The 21,345-nt window shown below is 41.3% G+C and overlaps 1 protein-coding gene across 4 annotated transcripts in view; it reads right to left on the bottom strand.

The window, feature by feature from the left end:
- Positions 1-21,345, bottom strand: part of ELMO1 (engulfment and cell motility 1) — a 336,399-nt gene that overhangs the window by 133,654 nt on the left and 181,400 nt on the right. The gene's annotated exons all lie outside the window — the stretch shown is intronic.

The raw sequence follows: 21,345 nt of genomic DNA, 5'->3' as shown, positions 1-21,345 counted from the left end.
TTTGTGGTCTACAAAGGAATGCTGGTGGGCTAATCAATGATTTGATGACTAGAGGAGCATCTACAGTGTTGGAGCTTGTGATCATGGTAAGCCATGGAGGCACTAGGCAACATGACTTTCAGGGCAGTGGTGGTGATTTTATTACTTTTTTTTTTTTAAAAAAAGTCTGTGCTCTGTGCAAGGGTGCTTGGTAGGCTGCATGAACAGGCCTGGTCTAGAATTTATTTTGGAGCATTCAACTATCTAGAGCAGGCATGTCAAACTCATTTTGTTTGAGGCAACGTCTTATAAAAGAATTGCCATTAATTAATTTTAATAAAATAATTTAAATCAGTTTTTTGCTTGATTTCAAATTAAATGAATTATATTGGTTGACAATGATTTTTTTAGTACAATTGCCAAATGCAATAAACTGGTTTTAGGTATATGTTACTGGAAGGAAAAAGCAATCCCTGCTGCGTTACTGATCCCAGAGAAGCATTTGCATGTATGCAGCTATCCTTAGGGTGCCATAGTAATGGATGAGAAATACTGGTTGCAAAGTTGGCATTTCTGGATGTAATACAGATATTTTGGACTTATTTTTGTTTCTTTGCATGTTTGATATTTTTAAAAAGGTATATGCTACTGACTATGCTTATGCACATATGTAACATCTTTTGCTAGGATACATGATCACTGCTTGTCCAAAATTTTAATATACAGATAATACTACCAGAAATTATTTTAGTCTTTTTAATAAATGTTGTTATTGATGTTAAGCTCACCAGGGAAAACGTCACATATTGTTATGTATATACTAGGTTAATTATTTAAAGACTGAAGTGCAACATAACTAGATTCTAAATAATCTATTTTTCAAAACACACAACAGTCCAAACAGTAAAAGTAAAGTCCAAATTAAGAATATTTCATTCTTAAGAATTGTTTAGATTCAAAATAGTTTAAGAGTGTACAAAAGATACTATTTTTTTCTAGAATCAGCTAAATTAGACATATTACATTAAGAAAAATGTTTCTCATTTCTTTCCTGTTACCTTTGATTTCATTGCAGAGATGTTAACATAAGAAATAGATTATTTTGTTATCTAATTTTACGTTCCAAAAGACAGAAGCAGATGAAAAATGTGAGGTTCTTTCCTGTTGGCTTTTTTGAATTAGTATTTTAGATTCTAAAAGTTTAGTTCCTAAAGAAGTAATCCTGTAAATAATTTTAATGTCCTCCTCTAGTGCAGGCTCTTTCAACTCCCAGAATTCCTGAGTCAGCATGGCTCAGCTTGGAAACCTCTCCCTTTCCCCTCAGCATGGCTGGCTCAAGATTTCTGGGAGTTGAAGTCCATGAGTCATAAAAAAGGGCCAAGATTGCTAGCCCTGCAATAGGCTTAGGAAAGCCAATAAGGGAGCTGTTGTTGTTTTTTTGTTTGTTTTTTGCAAAAAAAGGTGCTGGAACGCCGTTCTGAGCATTCTATGAGAAAAAAAGCCCTGGAAATAGGTAATAGGAAATATAAGAAGGATAATAGTAATACAGCCCTACTAGATAGTTTGACAGTGTTTGAGATTTAAGTTGTTTAGCAGAGTGGTGGCATGGGGGAAAACTGTCCTTGTGTCTGGTTGATTTGATGTGCAATGCCCTATAGCGTCTTCTTGAGGGAAGAAGTTGAAACAGTTTATGTCCAGGATGTGAGAGGTTTGTAGATATTTCCACAACCCTCCTTCTGGCTCATGCAGTATACAGGTCCTTAATGGAAGGCAGGCTGGAAGCAATTGTTTTGTCTGCAGTTGTGTCTGTCTTGTTTGGTTGCAGTGCTAAACCAGAGAGTTATATAGATGCAAATGACAGACTCAATAATTCCTTTGTAGAACTGTATCAGCAACTCCTTGGGCAGTCTCAGCTTTCTGACTTAGCACAAGAAGAAAATTCTTTGTTGTGCTTTTTAATGATATTTTTGGTGTTAGGTGTCTATTTTAAGTCTTTGGCTATTATAGAACCTAGAAACCTGAAGGTCTCTACTGTTGATACTGTGTTGTCTAGCACTGGTGGTAGAATAGGAGGGCTTCTCCTAAAATCTACTATCATTTCTATAGTGAGTGTGTTCAGTTCAAGATTGTTCCAGCTGCACCACAAGGCTAGTTGTTCAACTTCCCATCTGTATGAAGTTTCATTGTTGTCTTGAATGAGACCAATCACTGTTGTATCATCTGCAAATTTCAGTACTTTAACAGAGTGATCCTTTGAGATATAGTCATTGGTTATATAGAGAAAAGAAAAGCAGAGAGAACACACAGCCCTGGGGGGCTCCTGTGCAAATTGTACAAGTATCTGATGTGATTTTGCCTCATTTCACCTGCTGCTTTCTGTCTGTTAGAAAGTTTATGATCCACTTTCAAGTGTGGTCAGGCACAGCTAGCTGAATCACTTTAATTAGAAGAGTATCTGGAATGATGGTACTGAATGCCGAGCTGAGGTCTATAAAAAGGACACTTGCATAGGTCCATGGAGATTCAAGATGTTGTAGGATGTAGTACAGAGCCATATTAACAGCATCTCCTGCCAATCTATTTGCTCAGTAGGTAAATTGCAAAGGGTCTAATAGCAGATCTGTGATGGTTTTCAGGTGGGTCAGCACTAACCTTTCAAAGATTTTTATAACTACAGATGTCAGGGCAACCAGTCTATAGTCGTTCAGCTCCTTGATGGAGAGTTTTTTCGGCACTGGGATGATAGTAGAGCATTTGAAGCAATAAGGAACATAGCACATCTAAATAAAGCCAGCACAAGCTTTCAAGCAAGGAGTTACCTTATCTTAGCCACATGCTTTCGCAAACTTTTGCCTGTGAAATAGATCTTGCACATCTTTTTCTGTGATCACCAAAGGTGGGGCCCCCAAAGGGATGGGGTCAGTTGTAGGAGGCTTGGCTGTTGGTGTATCTGAGATAGAGATGGTGGTGATAGTTGATAGTGGTTTCCTCTCAAAATTACAGTAAAACATATTCAGTTCATCTTCCAGATGTGATTCCCTTCAGCATGGAAAGGAGATTTGCTGTAACCAGTTATATTTTTAAGAGTTTTCCACACATTTGCTGATTCATTTGTTGAGAGCTGATTCCTCAGCTTTTCAGGGCAGCTTCTTTTTGCTGCTCTGATCTCCCTTGTTAATACATTTCTGGTCTGATTGTATAGTATTCTATCTCCTTTCCTGTAGGCTTCCTCTTTGTCACGTCATAGATGCTTGAGTTTAGCTGTGAACAAAGGCTTGTTACTGTGAATTCGTAGGTTTCTGATCTTCACAAAAACTAACATATGATGTTACAGTATCTGTGAGTTCATCCAAGTCTGCAGAGGTATCTTCGAAAATGTTCCAATCTGTGCAATCAAGGCAAGCCTGTAGCTTTAACTTTGCCTCCTCAGTCCAATACTTCACTGATTCAATTGCTGATTTTATGGTTTTAAGCCTTTGTCTATAAACAGGTACAGGGTGAATCATACAATGATCAGTGTGTCCCAGAACTGCTCGTGATAAAGACTGATAAGAATCTTTTAATTTTGTTAAAAGCATTCTTGCCTCTAGTAAGATAGTTGGCATGCTGAAAATACTAACTCTTGGTTTATATTAGTACTGTTGAAATCTCCTAACACAATGAGGAAAACTGGGCATTTCTCTCCAGCCCACATAATCTGGTCAGCTAGAGTTTGTAATGCGTTGTTTATGCAAACATGGGGAGGAATATATGTTGTAAATATTTTTTCCTGGCACTTACATTTATGAAAAAGAATCTGGTTGTCTATCCACCCTACCATTTAGATCTCCACCCACTAAAACTCAGATTGCTGTACAGGTTTCACGACTGTTTATCCTTTGAGGCTGTCCAAATTGGGAAACCAACTTCACAAGATTAGAACTAAGCTTTGTCAAGCTTTTAAAAATTATTAAGGCTATATTAATAGAATCTTGCAAGTTTGTGTTTTTCCTCTACACCCCACCCCATTACACTCCAGTGAGTCAGTGAGCAGCCTGCCTGAATTTCTTCCTAATGCTTCCTTCTTTTCTAGAACTTATAGAATGTTTATGCCTGTTCTGTTTTTGTAATGACTTCTGAATATTTCCTTCAGTGCCATGGCTATCTACAGGTACAGAGATCTATATAATTATCTATTTGCTTCCAAATAGCTCTGATATGTATCTGTATTCTAAGCAGAGAGCACAGAGAACAAAGAAAATAATTTCTATATCTCTGTAAAGAAGAAACAGAATATTACCAAAGCTGGAATTTATTCTACAAATGGTTAGAAGAGAGAACCAAAGAATAGGACTTGATTACCGGTATGTATTAGCGTTTTATGAATCCAGATCGCACGCTGTTTGAAAAACTAACATATGTATGTAGAGGTTAAAATAATAATAATAATAATAATAATAATAATAATAATAATAATAATAATAATAATAATAATAATTTCTATATCTCTGAAGTATAACAAGGAAGTTAATAACAAATGTTCTAAGGATAAAGGGATATGCAATTTATTTCCACCCTTTGCTAAGTAGAATTACTACTCCTCCAATAGATATCTTGCATTAGTTAATATAATAACTATCTAGTTCTATATTAAATCCAGTTTCTTGCAAAAAAGATATATCAAAGTTAGACTGATACTTGAAAATCTGACAGTATTGCCATCCCATCCCATTAAATGATGAAATGTTTGCCTATATGATTTAAAAGTCACCTTTTCAATGAGAATAGGTGATTTCTTTGGAGTTGGTAATACTCTTTTGTGAGAAGGAAACTTGCCTCTTGTTTCTTTTGTGACACAAGGACAAATGTTTGTCTATACTCAGATTTACAGCTCTTTGTAGTTAGAACGTGGGTAGTTTAACTTTCCAGGAAAAAAAATTATGTACTTCACTAATGAATCCCCTACCTTCTTCTTCCAAAGTGATTATGAGGTATGGTCAAGAATGATAGCTGTTATACTGTATATATATCATATAACTGGAAAATAGCCAAGCTATTTTGTCTCAAAAACCAATGGGATATACATATTTTAATAATCAAAAAATCTCCCAAAAATTAAGTCACATTTTAAAAATGTTTAAACTTTGACAAATAAAAATAGATAAAACAAATATTGAATTATTACAATAAAAATGAAACAAGGAATCTAATCTAAAGAGTTATATCACGTAGCTGTTAATAAAAAAAGTGAAGACTTCATTTCTCAATTAATTTGGGAAACATCAGGTATACTGAAAAAGCTAATACAAGAGATTTCATATGTAGAACAACCTCCCTGTAGCTCTCATACAGAGAGTTCTATTTTCAGATAGAATTTGAATGTGCAGAACTACTGAAGAGAGCAGGAACACAAGTTTAAATAAAACTAATCAAAAGTAGATTAAGGTTAATTTTAAGATTAAAAAGAATGTGATTAATCAAAGATTAAAATGAATTGCCTTTGAAAATTCATACAACTTAAAGAACACCCTTCCATAATTTCACTTGCAATGTTGTATCAGACTACAACTATTATCATCCAATACAACCGCTCACCATGCTGATTTTAAGATTATGGAAATTAAAAATCAGTTCTGAGGGAAGGGAAGATTGTTCTCAAGTCTTTTTTTAAAGAATCTAGGCAAGTTCTCTGGAAGACTTTAGAGCCCCCTGCTTTTAACTGAATGGGTTATGTGCCACCTAATCATTTTTGACTCCTAGCAAACACATAGATCTTCTCCATGATGATCCATTCCTCTCCTGTTCTTTCAAGTTATAGTATACTCATCCCTTTTTTTATCTAAGTCCATCCATGTTGCTGCTAGTCATTCTCTTCTTCTTTTTTTACCTTTCACAGCATTAAAGCCTTTTCCTTTTCCAGACAACTGGGTCTTTACATAATGTATCTGAAATAGGCTAATTTAAGCCTAGTCCTTAGAACTTTAAATTATTTCTTAAATGATTTAGTTTGTCTTCTTGGCTTTCCATGATATTTTCAGGCTCCAACATCAATGTTCAAAGGCATCACTATTTTTTTTATCCTGCTTTTTTAAAGTCCAACTTTTATTTTCATTGAATATCACAGGGATTACAATGGCCTGCACAATTCTGATCTTTGTAAGAGTAGACACATCATGGCATCTTTTTCATGACTATCAACCATGTGCCAGACTAGTGTATTTCTTGACTGCATCTTTCTTTACTATTGATGGCTGACCCTGAGACACAGAAGCTATACGTCACTTCAATATCTTCTTCATAATCTCGACGTGATGTCCCGGTGCCTGGAGGCAGTCCGGGTCTGGATGGGGAGGAACAGGCTTCGTCTCAACCCTGACAAGACGGAGTGGCTGTGCGTACCGGCATCTCGGGATATTCAGGATATCCCACCCCTCATTATGGGGGGTGAGTCATTATCTCCTGTAGATAGGGCTCGCAACTTGGGAGTCCTCCTAGATTCACAGCTCTCTTTAGAAGACCATATTGTAGCTGTAACTAGGGGGGCGTTCGCCCAGGTTCGCCTGGTGCGCCAGTTGCGGCCCTATCTAGACCGGGATGCCTTGCGCACGGTCACTCATGCGCTCGTGACCTCTCGTCTTGATTACTGCAACGCTCTCTACATGGGGCTACCCTTGAAGACCACTCGGAGGCTCCAACTGGTACAGAATGCAGCCGCGAGAGTTGTATCGGGGGTCTCCCGATACTCCCGTGTTACACCTTTGCTCCGCGAGCTGCATTGGTTACCAGTTGTCTTCCGGGTGAGGTTCAAGGTGTTGGTAATGACCTACAAAGCCCTCCATGGCATGGGTCCAGAATACCTTGGGGAGCACCTGCAGCCGGCGTCATCTTCCCTCCGCCCAGTACGCTCCCACAGAGAGGGCCTCCTCAGGGTGCCGCCAGTCAAAGAATGCCGACTGGTGACCCCCAGGGGGAGAGCGTTCTCTGTGGGTGCACCGGATTTATGGAACCATCTTCCGGTAGAGCTCCGGATGGCGCCCAATCTCCGCTCCTTCCGGCGCGACCTTAAAACCCATCTCTTTAACAAAGCGGGCCTGGCCTGATGGGACGGGGTGGGATTGTTACTATGATTTTAATTTTAAATTTGTATTATTATGGGCACTGTTTAATCATGTTTTAATAATTTTAATTTTTTTGTACCTGTTTTTATGTATTGCCCTGTTAACCGCCCTGAGTCTCTTGAGAGAAGGGCGGTATATAAATTAAATAAATAAATAAATAAATAAATAAATAAATAAATAAATTCTAAAGTGGATTCCTTCCCAAGATGGCTGCTGAACAGTAGGAACGTTTTCTTTTTCCTGCTGATGATCTGCCAATTTTACTGCCAAAGCTAGCTCTTTAGCAGTGCTAATCCCTGGAGTTGAATGGGAGCACTTAGAAATGACCAAAAGTGTTTTTGGATGCTGTGGACTTATCTGGGAAGGGGAATCTTGAAGACTCCATTTCCCTCTGGGAGTGGTTGGAAAGGCATGGTCATCCATCTTTCCTCTTGGTAGTTCATTTTTTAAAAGCATGCCTGGGTTTTAACTTCATTTTTTGAAGCTTTTGTTTTATTTTGCCTTTTATCTTTAAAAATTGTTTGAATGCTGATTTATTTTAACTCTCTACTGAATTTTATCTGTTCTTTCCCCCCCCCCTTTGGATTTATGTTGTTATTCTGAAAAACCTGTGCTGTTTTGTAAGAAAAAAGTGTTCTGGAGTTGTGAAAGGGTTTTCATTTTGTTTACATCTATAATGGACTCTCCCTACAGGATTTTGGCATTTTACTAATTTGCAAAATGTTTGGAGCTTTTTTTAGTTCTTTTAATTTTGGATCAAAATATCCAGACAATATCTTTCCTGTTTCTTTATTTTTTCATTCTGAGGATTCCTGTGTTCTTCTATTTATCATTGCCAAAATACTTAGAGTAACAATATATCAATGTATCAATTATAGACAAGCTAACATCTGAAAAAAGACTATTTGGTAATATGAAATTCCTATTTCAAAGGTTTTTTAAAAGTTTGATGAAATGATAATGGTTGTGGAAAATATTTAGATGCATTTAGTTTTACAGTAAATAAGATTCACAAAATGAATGAGGTCTGAAAGATTTGTTGGTAAGAAGTATGGATTCTATAGACTTAGAACTTGTAGACTTAGAACTGAGTCAATTCCCCACATCTCTCTGAAGTCAAAGCCTGCATTTTTTTTACAACAGCAAAATCTTGACTGAGTGTCAGCCTGCAATTTTGCTTTCTTTCAAGCTTGCTGCCAGCTGCCATGGAAATGGGAGGGAGAAAGCAATGGGTATTTGGGAGGAGAAGTGTGCAGGAGGTGTGAGACTTAAATTTCTGAGAAGCAATAGGGATGCCTGAACTCAGAGAGGGCAGATTGAGTTGTTTAACATTTTCAAAGCCAACAGTCCAATGAACAGCTTGCATGAAGAAGTGATACACCTAGACCAGAAACGTTACTCAAACATCTTCCTCTGATGTTTGAACTCTGGTTGCCTAGCTACTGGAGGATGGGCTCTGGAGTTAGTTTCAATTTGTTTCTTCACACACATTTTGCTTCAGACCTTGCCTGACTTTTTCTACAATCAGTTCTTTTCTAGTAAAATTACCTTTTCTCTGAATCTGTGGAGTCAAGGGTTTTCTTTCCTAGGGATTGATCGGAGGCAGCCCTGACTTAGGCAAGGTCTAAGAAGACAGGGTGGGTTTCTTCCCAGACTGCACCACGTTCAAGATGAAGTGGAATGGTTGGAGGAACTAGACATTGAAGAGGCCCAGGTAGTCATGGGCCATAGGGTGAGAGGAAGACCCAGAGGAATGACCCTTGGAAGCAACTTTCACATGAGGAAGCAGAGGTTCCCACAGGTGGGAATAGTGTGAGGGGGACAGAAGTGAAGTCCCCCCTCTTGATCTGGACCTGGAGAATGCCATGCTGAGCCATGCCCTGCACCTGTTGCAAGAGGCAACTGAGAAATGGAGAGCCCTGGAAACTCTCAGATGACTGCTCAGGCTCCTTGGACTGTTCCAAACCAAGCCGTGGACAGAGCTGCCATGGCATTAGTCTGGCAGCAAATGCACCTGCTTCACCTGGACCAGTGCCAGTACCAGCGGTGTCGGCCCCAGCAGCAGCTTCTGTACAAGTCCCTCCACCTACAGGAGCTGCACTTCTGAGATGCCAGGCCCCAAAGGTCCCAGCCACGGGAGTAAAGAGCAGGGGAGAACCCAAGCAACGGGTTCTTTCTGGCACAAGTCTGGAAGTACATGCAAGTATATGCGGCTGAATTGAGGACAGAGGCAGCCTGAGCACGATGCATGACCTCAGCTCTCAAGGGTGCAGCTGCCAAATGGATGGTTTCCCTTCATAATGATAACACCCCACAGCTACGGAACTACAACCACTTCATGGCAGTTTTCGCCAATGTTTCGAGAACCCACTGGCAGAGTACAAGACGTGGACCAGGATGAAGACCATCATCCAAGGTTGGCAATCAGTGGCCACATACACCCAGGAGTTCTGAGAGTTGGTGTGCGAGCTTAGCCACATGACCTGAAGACATACTGATTGATTGCTTCAAAGATGGCCTCAACAACGTCTACCATGCCTGCATTTCATTGGGGCCCCATGCACTGTACAACAACACTGGTATTTGCTGGCAGATGAAGTGGAGAATGACCTAGCCCGAGATCGACACCATGCTGGTCTCAGCTGATGCAAATCCTCCCCTCCTGAGTGTAAGAAAACCCTGAAATTAGTGTAGGGTGAATCTGGGCTCAGACCACAATCTATGGTGTGCTTCAAGTGTAGGAAAGAGGGGCAACGAGCTGTGGAGTACTGATCTACCAAGCTCAAGCTTCGAGAACCTGTGAGACAGTGCTGAAATGGATGGAGGTCATTGAGTTCGCTCCTCCTGATTGTGAGGGGCTGGGAACTCCAACCAGCCCAGGTGAGAGTGTAAACCAACTCCAACGATGACCCCCTGGTAAGTCAACACATAATCCCCATAACCATTGCTGTGGAACTAGTGATGCCCTCATCAGACACTCAAGGGGAGGATGTTGGCTCTACTGAACTCTAGTTCTGCCAGGTGTGTGGTTTGCCTGGAGGTGGTGGAAAAGTTGGGAATGAGACTCAAGCAGTTAAAGGTACCAATAGTTTTTTGCCAATTGGATGGGACACTAACTGGGAGACTCACAGCTCATTTTATTACTGAGCCAGTGGAAATGAGAATGAAAAAGCACAAAGAGACTCTGAGTTTTATAGTCGCATCAGGGATGGAGAGACCCCTGGAACCCTTATGTAAACTGGAGGAGAGGACTCTTGAAAATCTGGCATAAGGTAACCAAAGAATGGGAAGAGATTCCAACACCCAAAGGCAAGAAACCAAAGTACCAAGGGAGCTAGGGATTGTGTCACAGGAGCACCCAAGAAGCAAATCAAGAATCCCCAAGAAGTACTGGGATCTACTGCAGTGTTGAAATCCTTCCTGGGATTAAACTCTCAAAACCTAAGCTGTACTTGATGACTTTGTGAAAGGTAGAATAGCTTTGCATTTTCATAGATAAAAACTTAAAACTGGGATTTATTCAACCAGCTAGACTGCGAGTGGCAACCTTGCTACTATTCTGGGATAAAAAAGATGGAACTCTTCGTCTGTGTGTTGAATATAGAGGGCTAAATGCAGTGTACATAGAATATGTCTACCCATTGCTGCGATGCTTGCATATCTAGCCAAAGGCAAAATCTTCAGTAAATTAAATCTGCGGGAAGGTTATTATCAGATTCAGATCAAGGAGGGCAACAAACGACATTTAACTGACCTCTGGGATGTTTTCCATTCTGGGTGCTCCCCTTTGGTCTGCAGGGGGCTCCAGCTATGTTCATGCAATTGATCAATGAGATGCTGCATGACTACTTGTACAAGGGGGGTGTTGGTGTATTTGGTTGATATTTGAATATATACTGAGACTATGGAAGAATGTATGAAATTGGTACAGGCAGTCCTAAAAAGGCTCTGAGCAGCCAAATTGTATGCAAAGCTTTCTAAATGTGAATTTCACCAAGATATATCTAATGAAGAAGTAGAAATGGAAGCAGAAAAGGTGAAAGAAGAATGGGGCCCTCCCCGCAATAGGAAGCACTTACAAAGTTTCCTAAACTTTGCCAATTTCTACTGGCAAATCATCCCTTCATTTGCAAAACTCATGTTACCAATCACCAACCTGATAAAAACTAAGGGTAAGCGCAAGCCGAAGCCAAGTCAGTCACTTAAATGGACTATGGAGTGCCAAGCAGTGTTTGAAAAGCTCAAATGGCTGTTTGCAGTGGAGCCCGTGCTAATGTACCCTGATCCAACTGCTCCTTTTATAATTCAGGCAGATGCAAGCAATGTAGCAGTGGGGGCTGTACTATTACAAAGGAATATCCAGGGCCTGCTGCAACCCTCTAAAAAACTTACTGAAAATGAAAAGAGGTGGACAGTGTGGGAGAAGGAGGCATATGCAGTGTGGTGGGCCCTGCTTACTTGGCAGCACTTTCTAGAAGGGGCAAAAAGCCCCATCTGAGATGTGAATTAATCATAAAAATCTGGAGCCTCTGAAAACTCCATGCAAGTTATCCCCTAAACAAGTTCGCTGGGCTCAATACTTTAATCAATTCAATTTCACCCTGCACTATATTCCAGGAGCGAATTTTTTTTATGGTGGACACTTTGTCTAGATTGCCTCAATACAATAATATTAAAGCTGAAGCTGTTCAACTGGTCATCCCCTCAAAGCAGCTAGCTGCTCCAGTAGCCACTGGGTCTCAGGAGAAAAAGGAGCTTGAGATTTCAAATGAACTGTGTGAGAAGTTTACAGAAGTGCTAAAACTTGATGAATGGGTTACTGCTTATAAAAATGATCGCACCATGTGCGATGGACTGGCTTAGGTTGTGTCTACATTGTATGTGCCCTCAAGCCTGAGGAACACAATTTTAAAGGATGCTCTAAGTTGGCAGGACATTTTGGATTTGTTCAAATCTGTCAAGATCCTTCTATATTATAAGCCTATCTTCTGGAGTGTTAGTTATTCCTGCAAATCATCTGGAAATTTGATGAGTTCCCCTTCTACCCCCTCATCCAAATCATTGATGAAGACGTTGAAGAGTACTGGGCCTATAACAGAGCCTTGGGGTAGCCCACTGCATACTTCCCTCCATGTAGATGCAGTTCCATTGAGGACTACATGTTGAGTGCAGTTGGTCAGCCAGTTACAAATCCATCTGCTGGTGATGCTGTCTAACCCACATTTTTCTACCTTATCATGTAATAGGTTGTGGTCTACTTTATCAAATGCCTTACTGAAGTCCAAGTAAATTATATCCACAGCATTCTTCTGGTCCATTAATTTTGTCAGTTTGTCAAAGAGTGCAATAAAAGTTGTCTGACATGGTCTACTTTTGACAAACCCACGTTGGCTTTTGGTTATGACTTTGTTTGCCTCTAGGTGTTCACTGATTCATTGCTTATCATTCCAGAACCTTTCCAGGTATTTTTTTTATTAAAAAGTTTTAGAATACATTTTATCTTTAACAAACAACAAAAAAAGGAAAAAAAACCCAGCCCCCTTCCCTCCCACCCTCCCCAACCCTCCCCAACCCCACCCTCCCTTTCCCCTCCCCCCCACTTCCCAAAGCAGAATACAGGGTATAAAAATGCAAACAATCATAATCTAGCTTACGCAAACAATCCTGAACTATACAGACTCTCGAACTTTAACTCATATAGATAAACTCCAAACATATATATATATATATATATACATCATATCAATAATTATTCAAAAACAAGATAATACTTTTCAATCTACCCAATAAAAACAATCACAAATAAAACAATTTATATCAATTGTCTAAAGCTGTTCTTCTTCCCAACTAAGCTTTAAATTCATATTATCCTGATATATTATACAAATTAAAATACCATAGATTACTTCCAAACTTAAATTTTTTTTATATAATCACATCATTCTTATATTCTATTACCTAATCCAATATTGCCCATAAAAGTATTACAAATTAATTTCAATCACACATAAAACAATATATATCAGTTTTATAAAACTATTCTTCTATCCAACTAAACTTTAACATACTAAAACCAAGTTTATACAACCTTTCCTTCTCCTAATGTATTATACAAATTAAAATACCATACATGGAAAGTCTTAAGCTTCCAGGCTTAAGACTTTCCATCCAAATAACAAAGCAAAACCTACAGAATATCAATAAACACTACTACAAATCTTCCCAATTAAATTTTCATAATCATCTTAAAACTAAAGCAACACAAAATATTATATAATTATTTTATAAGGGTGAAAAATGAATCCCCAAATACTTAATCCTTCTAGCATCCTTATTACATTATTATCTCTTGCAATTATGCAACTAAATCCTCAGGTTTGCTTCATTCTTCCAGAAGCAGCACACCTCTTCCAATTTCTGGCCTTCTCCCGTGGTGATGAAATTTGACCCACTCCTGTAGCTTTCACATCTGTCTGCGTTAACCCTTCAACATCTTGTGGATTCTCTCTGGAACATTGAGGCTCTCTGTCACCTTTTTTCTTTGTAGACTCCAAAGACGGTATGGGGACTGCTTTTAAAACATTACTGTAAAAGTCACGTGCCTGAATCACCGTAGTAAAACAATGCCTCGTACCTTCATAAGTCACCACCATACCATCTGGTATTTGCCATCTAAACTTAATATCACGTCGTCTCAATTCTTGTGTCAAAAAAGCAAATTCCTTCCTTTTTCTTAAAATTCTTGCAGGAATCTCTTTTAAAATCAAAACTTTTTGCTCATCCATTACAAAATCAATATTATAGGAGGCCTGGATAACTTCATTTCTAATCTTTCTCTTTGTAAAATAAACCACCACATCTCTGGGTAATTTCCTTTGTCTTGCAATCCACGAATTAACACGGAAGATTTTATCTATATCTTCCATTATTTCATCTGCTAGTCGCTCCAACACCCCTTCCAAAACCTCAGAAACCATTTTCGTCAAATTTTCCTTAGGATTTTCTTTTAGGCCTCTGATTCTCAAAGCAAACTCCATCTGAGAATACTGTGTCGAAATCAAATCATAATCCATTTTCTCTATCACATTTTCAGTTTCTATCATTTTGGCTTCCATTCTAATATCATTTTGAACAAGATCTTCCACTCTTTCATCCAAAATCTCAATGCTTTTAGCCATATTTTACATTACAGATGTGATGTCTGCTCTCATTTCTGCTAATTTCTCTGTAAACTTCTCCTCCAACTTTTTCTCCATTATCTCAACAAATGGTTGCATTTGCTTTTCCATAGTCTCTTGCAGCAAACTCTGCAAATCTTTTACTGTAAAAGCTGATACAGATTCAGATGCAGAGGACAATGAAGTTTTCACCGAAGACTGCTGCCTCAGGGCAGGAACTTTAGAAGATATAGCCACCATTATCACCCTCTATTGTTAACAATAGTTAACAACAGAACCTTTCCAGGTATTGAGGTCAGGGTGATAGGTCTGTAGTTTCCTGGAGCTATTTTTTTTCCCTTTTGAAGATGGGAACTACATCAGCTCTTTTCCAGTCCTCTGGTAGTTTCCTGGTGCTCCAGGATCTTTAAAAGATATAGTTCAGTGGTTCTGAGATCATGTCTGCCAGTTCCTTCAAAATCTTGGAGTGTAATCCATTTATTCCTGATGATTTGAAATCGTTTAGAGTGGACAGGTGCTCACTTACCATTTTGTTGCCTATCCTAACTTGTATTCCTAATCTGGTTTTTTTGGTATTTTTTGAGAGGTTGGATTGTTTTTTCTTTTTGTGTAAAGATGGGTATAAAAAACAAATTAAGCAGTTCTGCTTTCTCCCTGTTGTCAGCTTCTTGCCACTTTCTCTCATAAATGGCCAATCATTTCCTTGACTGTTTCCTTGTTCTTTACATGTTGAAATAATCTTTTTTGTTGTTATTTTTTACTTTTGTCACAAGCCTTAGCTTTCCTCATTTCATATTTGCTGGCTTGGGCTATTAGCTGATATTCTGCCTTATTTATGTGTCCCTCTTTCCACTTTTTATACTTGTCCTTTTTGTGTTTCAATTTATCAGGGAGTTCTTTATGCAGCCATGCTGGTTTGTTTTGAGAACTGTTATTTTACTTCTTCATTGGTATTTTATAATCTCACTTTTCAAAATTTCCCAAGCTTCTTGAGTTGTTTTTCCCTTGAGGATCCTCATTCATGGAATCCTTCCCAAGCTCTCTCTAAATTTATTGAAATTAGCTCTCTTAAAGTCAAGACTTTTGTTTGACTTTGTTATATTGCTTGTGATTGCATAATGTTGAATTCCAGTATTGTATGAACATTCCCCCCAAAGGTTCCTGTAGCTTCAATATCTTCTACCATTTCATCTCTGTGAGAATTAAGTCCAGTATGGCTTATCCCCTAGTTCCTTTTTCCAGTTTTTGGAGATGAAGTTGTCTGTTAGGTTTGTCAGGAATCTGTTTCACTTGTTGCAGAGTTTGCCAGGTCCGACGGGGGTGTGGTGGTGGGTAGGAGGCTCATCCCACATGTGTGGCAGAGCTGGAGGACAAAGTTAGATGGCAGGGGCTGAGTGGGCATGGGCCATGGTGTGGTGGTGATGGCAACCAGCTGGGGTGCTACAGCCCCATCATCTGTCTTTGCTTGCCCATGTCTGCCGCAGCTGGGATAGGATGTGACCAGTGGGCTGGATCACGTGCCTCCTGCTCCACGCCCATTGGCCATGGCACTCAGACCCTGGGGTGTGCTGGCTGATGGGTGACCAATGGGCCAGGGGTTTGCAGCTGCTCTCGGCCAGCGCACGCTCAATGCCTCTTTTGCACATGCCTGGGGGGGTGCCCAGTTGGGCTAGGGTGGGCCAGAGCGATGGGAGCCAGTCCCTTGCTGTCTCTGGGGTGGCCACGTGGGCCAGATCTGGGTCCACCGCAGGCCACATCCGGCCCGTGGATCTTGAGTTTGATGTGTCTGCTTTATGCATTGCTGTATAGACATTTGAATCCTTTTTGACTGACACTGTGTTTATTTTCTACATAACCTGTTTTGTGCCTGAATTCCCCTACTTCCTTACCACCTGTTTGATTAGTGCATGTTATGGCACAATCAGAAGCTTGATTTTCCTTGACAGCAAGTTTGATATTCTTACCTGCACAAACATTTATGTTATAAGCACTGATAACCCTATTAGTTTAGATTGCCAGGGACAGAAATGTTCTGTATCAATTAACTCTCTGTACCCATTGTTTAGTTTTAATGTTTCTCCAGAAAAGGGGCGTTGTCTTACCTGAACGCCTTTTCTCAGCATGATGATGGAGAATACACGTATGGGTTAACTCTGTCTTCCTGCCCAATTAGACTAAGTCTGTCAAACTTGCCACACCTCTCCTGGGCCAGGATAGTTCCCAGTCATGATGAAGGCAAAGCTATTGACGACAGTCCGACATGTTGGCTCCCATACCCCTGACACAGTACCTGACGGACACTAAGGGGTGGGTGTGGATTCTCCATCATCATGCTGAGAAAAGGTGTTCAGGTAAGACAACGCCCCTTCTCCAGTATGATGGAGAATCCACGAATGGTACATACCAAAGCCGCCCTGTCCCTATGGGAGGGAATCAGTCTGGGCCTGTGTCCCACCCTGTGGCACTACTTGCTGTAGCACTCTCTGGCTGAATGAGGCATCTGCGGAGGCAAACCTATCCAGTTTATAATGCCTCATGAAGGGGGAAGGCGAGGACCATGTCGCCACCCTACAAATGTCCTCAATGGACACCTGTGTTGCCCATGCAGCGAAAGTTGTGGCGCTGCAAGTGGAGTGAGCAGTGATATGTCTTGGAACTGACAGTGAATGTGATTGGTACGCCCCTGCAATACAAGCCCTGATCCACCTGCCTATAGTGAAGGTAGAAACCTTCTTCCCATAGAAGAAGGTTGAAAGGAAACGAAGAGGTCTTCTGACTTGTGAAAGGACGCTGTCCACTTAATGTAGTGGCGTAAGGGCCTGCGGATGTCCAGGGCATGCCATTGACATTCTAAGTCATGAGATAGATGAGGACAAAAATCTGGTAGAATTACCTCCTGCATCCTGTGAAACAAGGTATTGACTTTTGGGATAAAGGAGGGATCCAATCGAAGGACCACCCTGTCATCATGAAAGACGTATAAGTCCTCTCTGATAGAGAGAGCTGCCAGTTCAGAAATGCGTCTAGCCAACGTGATGGCTATCAAGAAGGCTACCTTGATTGTCAAGAACCACAGAGTACAGGTTCTGATGGGTTCAAATGGAGATGAGGTAAGGGCCTGCAAGACCCGTGATAAATCCCAAGAGGGATACCGGTGAACCACGGGCGGTTTGGTGTTGGTCACTCCTTTGACAAATGAACATACCATAGGATGTTGAGCCAATGTCTCTGAATTGCCTCATGTAAGTACAGTGGATAGCGTTGCCACTTGTCTGTGGATAGTATTGGGCGCCAAGTCCTTGTTGAACCCCTCCAGTAAATAATTCAAAATTCTCAGGATGGTAATAGCCGAAAGATATAATTGGTTCTTTGCACACCAGTGACAGAAACATTTCCAAGTGGAGTCGTAAATTCTGTTCCTTGTAGGCCATCTGGAGGCCTGAATCATCGCAATTATGCCTGACAAGTAGGACTCATGCGTCAGGAGCCACCGTTCAAGTGCTAGGCAGTTAACTGGAGCCACTGGGGTTCTGAATCTTGCAGAGCTCCCTGGCTGAGTGAAATGCAACCTGGAGGAATCCTCCATGGGGGAGAGATGGAAAGGCTCACGAGGTCGGCAAACCAGGGCCGTCTTGGCCAGTGTGGTGCAACAAGTATCACCTCTGCCCGTTCTTGCAGTATCTTGCAGATGACTGCCAGGATTAGAGGGAGAGGCAGAAAGGCATATAGCAAGCCCCCGGGCCATGGGCTGTGGAGGGCATTGGTTCTCTCTGCCCCTGGAGAGGGGAACTGGAACAAAAACCTCAGAAGCTGGGAGTTTGCTGGAGAAGCAAACAAATCTAGTACCGGATGACCAAACCTCTCTGATATCTCCCCGAAGAGATCGGGATCCAAGTGCCACTTGGAGTGATCCACTGTCAACCTGCTGAGAAAATCCGCCTGCTGATTTGCCTCTCCTGAGATGTGCTCAACCCTGAGGGAGGAGAGATTGTTCTCTGCCCCGGATCCCAACAGCTAGACCTTAGCCATAAGGGACTTGGAACGGGTACCCCCTTGCTGGTTCACATGGGTTTTCGCCGCCATATTGTCCATGAGGACTAGGACATGTTGTCTCACCACCCTGTTGTGGAAGTGGCATAGGACCAGATGTATGGCTCTGAGCTCCAACCAGTTTATGTTGTGCTTCAGGTCTGACCAGGACCATCGGCCCTGAGCCAACTGTAATCCTAGGTGCGCTCCCCAAGTGAACAAACTGGCGTCCGTAGTCAGGATGAACTGAATGGGCTCCTTGAACAATGAGCCTCTGGCTACCGCTGGGGAGGTCCACCACTGGAGGGATTTTGGGGTCTGAGATGGAACCCTTACCCTTTGGTTGGAGGAGCTGGTGCCCAGTCTCTGAAATGGGAGCAAAACCCATTGCAGGTTCCTGGAGTGTAGTCTGGCCCATGGGACTATTTCCATGCAGGAAATCAACTTCCCTAACAATTGGGAGAGAATGGCCAGTGTAACTACATGCTCCCTTTGGACCTGAAGGACCAGGGCTCGGATGCTGTCCTGACATTCCCAAGATAAATAGACTGTGCATAGTTTTGTGTCTATGACCGCGCCTAGGTGAAGAAGGCGGGTTGAGGGAACTGTCTGGCTCTTTTGAAAGTTCACCGAGAACCCGTGGTCCTGGAGGGTCTTGACAGACAAAGCCAGGTCCGATTGAGCCATCTGAACAGAGGGACTGGATGAGTATGTTGTCCAGGTAGCACTGAATGCATACCGGAACTAACCTCAAATGCATGGTCAGCGCCGTCAAGATCTTTGTAAATGCTCTTGGAGCCGATGAGAGGCTGAACAGTAAGGCTCTGTATTGGTAATGGTGGTTCGTGTAACAGAACCTGAGGAACTTCTAGTGGTCGGGAAGGATGGGAATGTTGAGGTATGCTTCCATGAGGTCAATAGACATCAGAAAGTCTCCCCTCCTGATGCTGGTCAAGATGGACAGTAGCGTTTGCATCTTGAATTTCTTGTATGTAAGATGAGAGTTCAGCCCCTTTTGGTTAAGTATTGCTCTCCATCCTCCAGAAGCTTTCAGAATGACAAAGAGGATGGAATAGAAACCCCTTCCTAGTTGTCCAGCCGGTACTGGTTCTATGGCTTTTATTTCCAAGAGGTGCTAAATAGCCTCTGTCATGAGAGCCTTCTTGACCATATTTTTTGACAATGGACAAGAAATGAAGTGCTCTGGGGGGTCGGATATGAATTCTAGAGACAGACCGCACCTGATTGTGTTGAGGACCCAAGAGTTTGTGGTGGTGGTCTCCCATTTTTGAGCAAAAAGAGTCAGTCTGCCACCAATTGGGGAGGCTTCCCTGAAGTCATTTGGATCTTTTGAAGGGACAGCCCCCCTGTGCCTCAAAAGGGCCGTTTGGTCTGAAATTGAGGCCTGGGTCTGTCTCTGGTCCCAGATCGGTCAACCTGACAATCTGACCTGGGAGGGAAGGAGCAGGAGGGCAGAGCAAACTCCCATCCTGACCGTGATCAGAAGGACTGTCTATGGGTGTATGGGGTAGGCCGTCTATCTGCCCATCTAAGAAGGTGAGACATCACCTTACGTTTGTCCTCGTTTTCCACCAAATAAGGTGTCAAGGCGTCTCCAAGCAGCTGACCACCATGGTACGGGGCAGCCGCCAAGTGCCACTTGGATTTAACATCCACTTGCCAGTGTTTGAGCCACAGGAGCCTACGAGTGATGACATTGGAGGCTATGGCTCGAGACAAGAATCTGGCAGCATGTGGTGACGCATCTGCCATGTATTCTAAAGCAGCCACTAACTTGGCTAAGTCCTGGTGCATTTGGACTTTAAGTTGGCAGAGCCAGAGAAGGGAGGTTCTGGCAAAGAAGGAGGTGGATGTGACCGCCCTTACCACCCATGCTGAGGCTTGGTGGGTCCTGCAGAAGGAGAGTTCAGATTTTCTGTTCTCCGCCTTCAAGGTTTCAGTGCTGTTGTAACTTTGAACAGTCACTAAGCGAACTGTTGTAAGTCGAGGACTACCTGTACTTTTATCACTTTTTTCCTTTTTTTTGGTCAAGTTTTTGACACCTTGCTAGGCGACTGGTGGTACTCGGATATCCTAAAAGTGAAAAGGTTGAAAAGCCTTGCTGTAAAGAATGGTTGCTGGAATTGGGTATGTCTAGTTTAATGAAGAGAAGGGTGAGGGGTGACATAATAGCAGTGTTCCAATATCTAAGGGTTTGCCACAAAGAAGAGGGAGCCAAGCTATTCTCCAAAGCACCTGAAGTCAGGATGGGAAGCAATGGATGAAAACTAATCAAGGAAAGAAGCAACCTAGAACGAAAGAGAAATTTCCTGACAGAACAATTAATCAGTGGAACAACTTGCCCCCAGAAGTTATAAATGCTCCAACTGGAAGCTTTTAAGATATTGGACAACCGTTAGTCTGAAATAATATAGGATTCCTGCCTCAGCAAGGGGTTGGACTAGAAAACCTTCAAGGTCCCTTTCAACTTTGTTATTTTGTTATACTTTAAACTGAAAATGAAAAGTACTTTATGTAAAGACATTTACATTGGCATATTTATGCACTGCACCATTAAAATCCTGGTTTATTGCATAAATAATATTTACTATGAAAATATCATTGTTTATTTAATAGATTTTTGGATGAGAGATATTGAAACAGCTCTGAAAGACACTATTTTTAATTATCTTGCAGCCAGATAAAATTACACATGGAAGGCCCTGTTTATCACTGTCTTGTCTTAATCAAATTGCCCTTTACAAAAATCTCCCAGGCTTTGGTTTTATCCCTTATCTGAATAAAATCTGCAGAATATTTGACATGAAACTTATTTTTAACCACACTATTATATGGCTATGACATTTTTGAGAAGAAGGGAGGAATTCTTTATCTGGCTTTCACTGGGAGATAATTTCTCTATCCTCATGGAGTTAAGCCCACCAAATGTAAATGACAAAAGACGCTTGAGTACTTTGCCAGTCAAATTTCTCGATTTTACTGCATTTCCTAAGATTAAATAAAGTTTATGAAGCTTATTCAACCAGTCTTTGCTAAAATGT

Source organism: Vipera berus (assembly GCF_964194415.1).
Source record: "Vipera berus genome assembly, chromosome: Z".
Taxonomy (NCBI): Eukaryota; Metazoa; Chordata; class Lepidosauria; order Squamata; family Viperidae; genus Vipera; species Vipera berus.
This window is presented reverse-complemented; position numbering and strand designations above follow the sequence as displayed.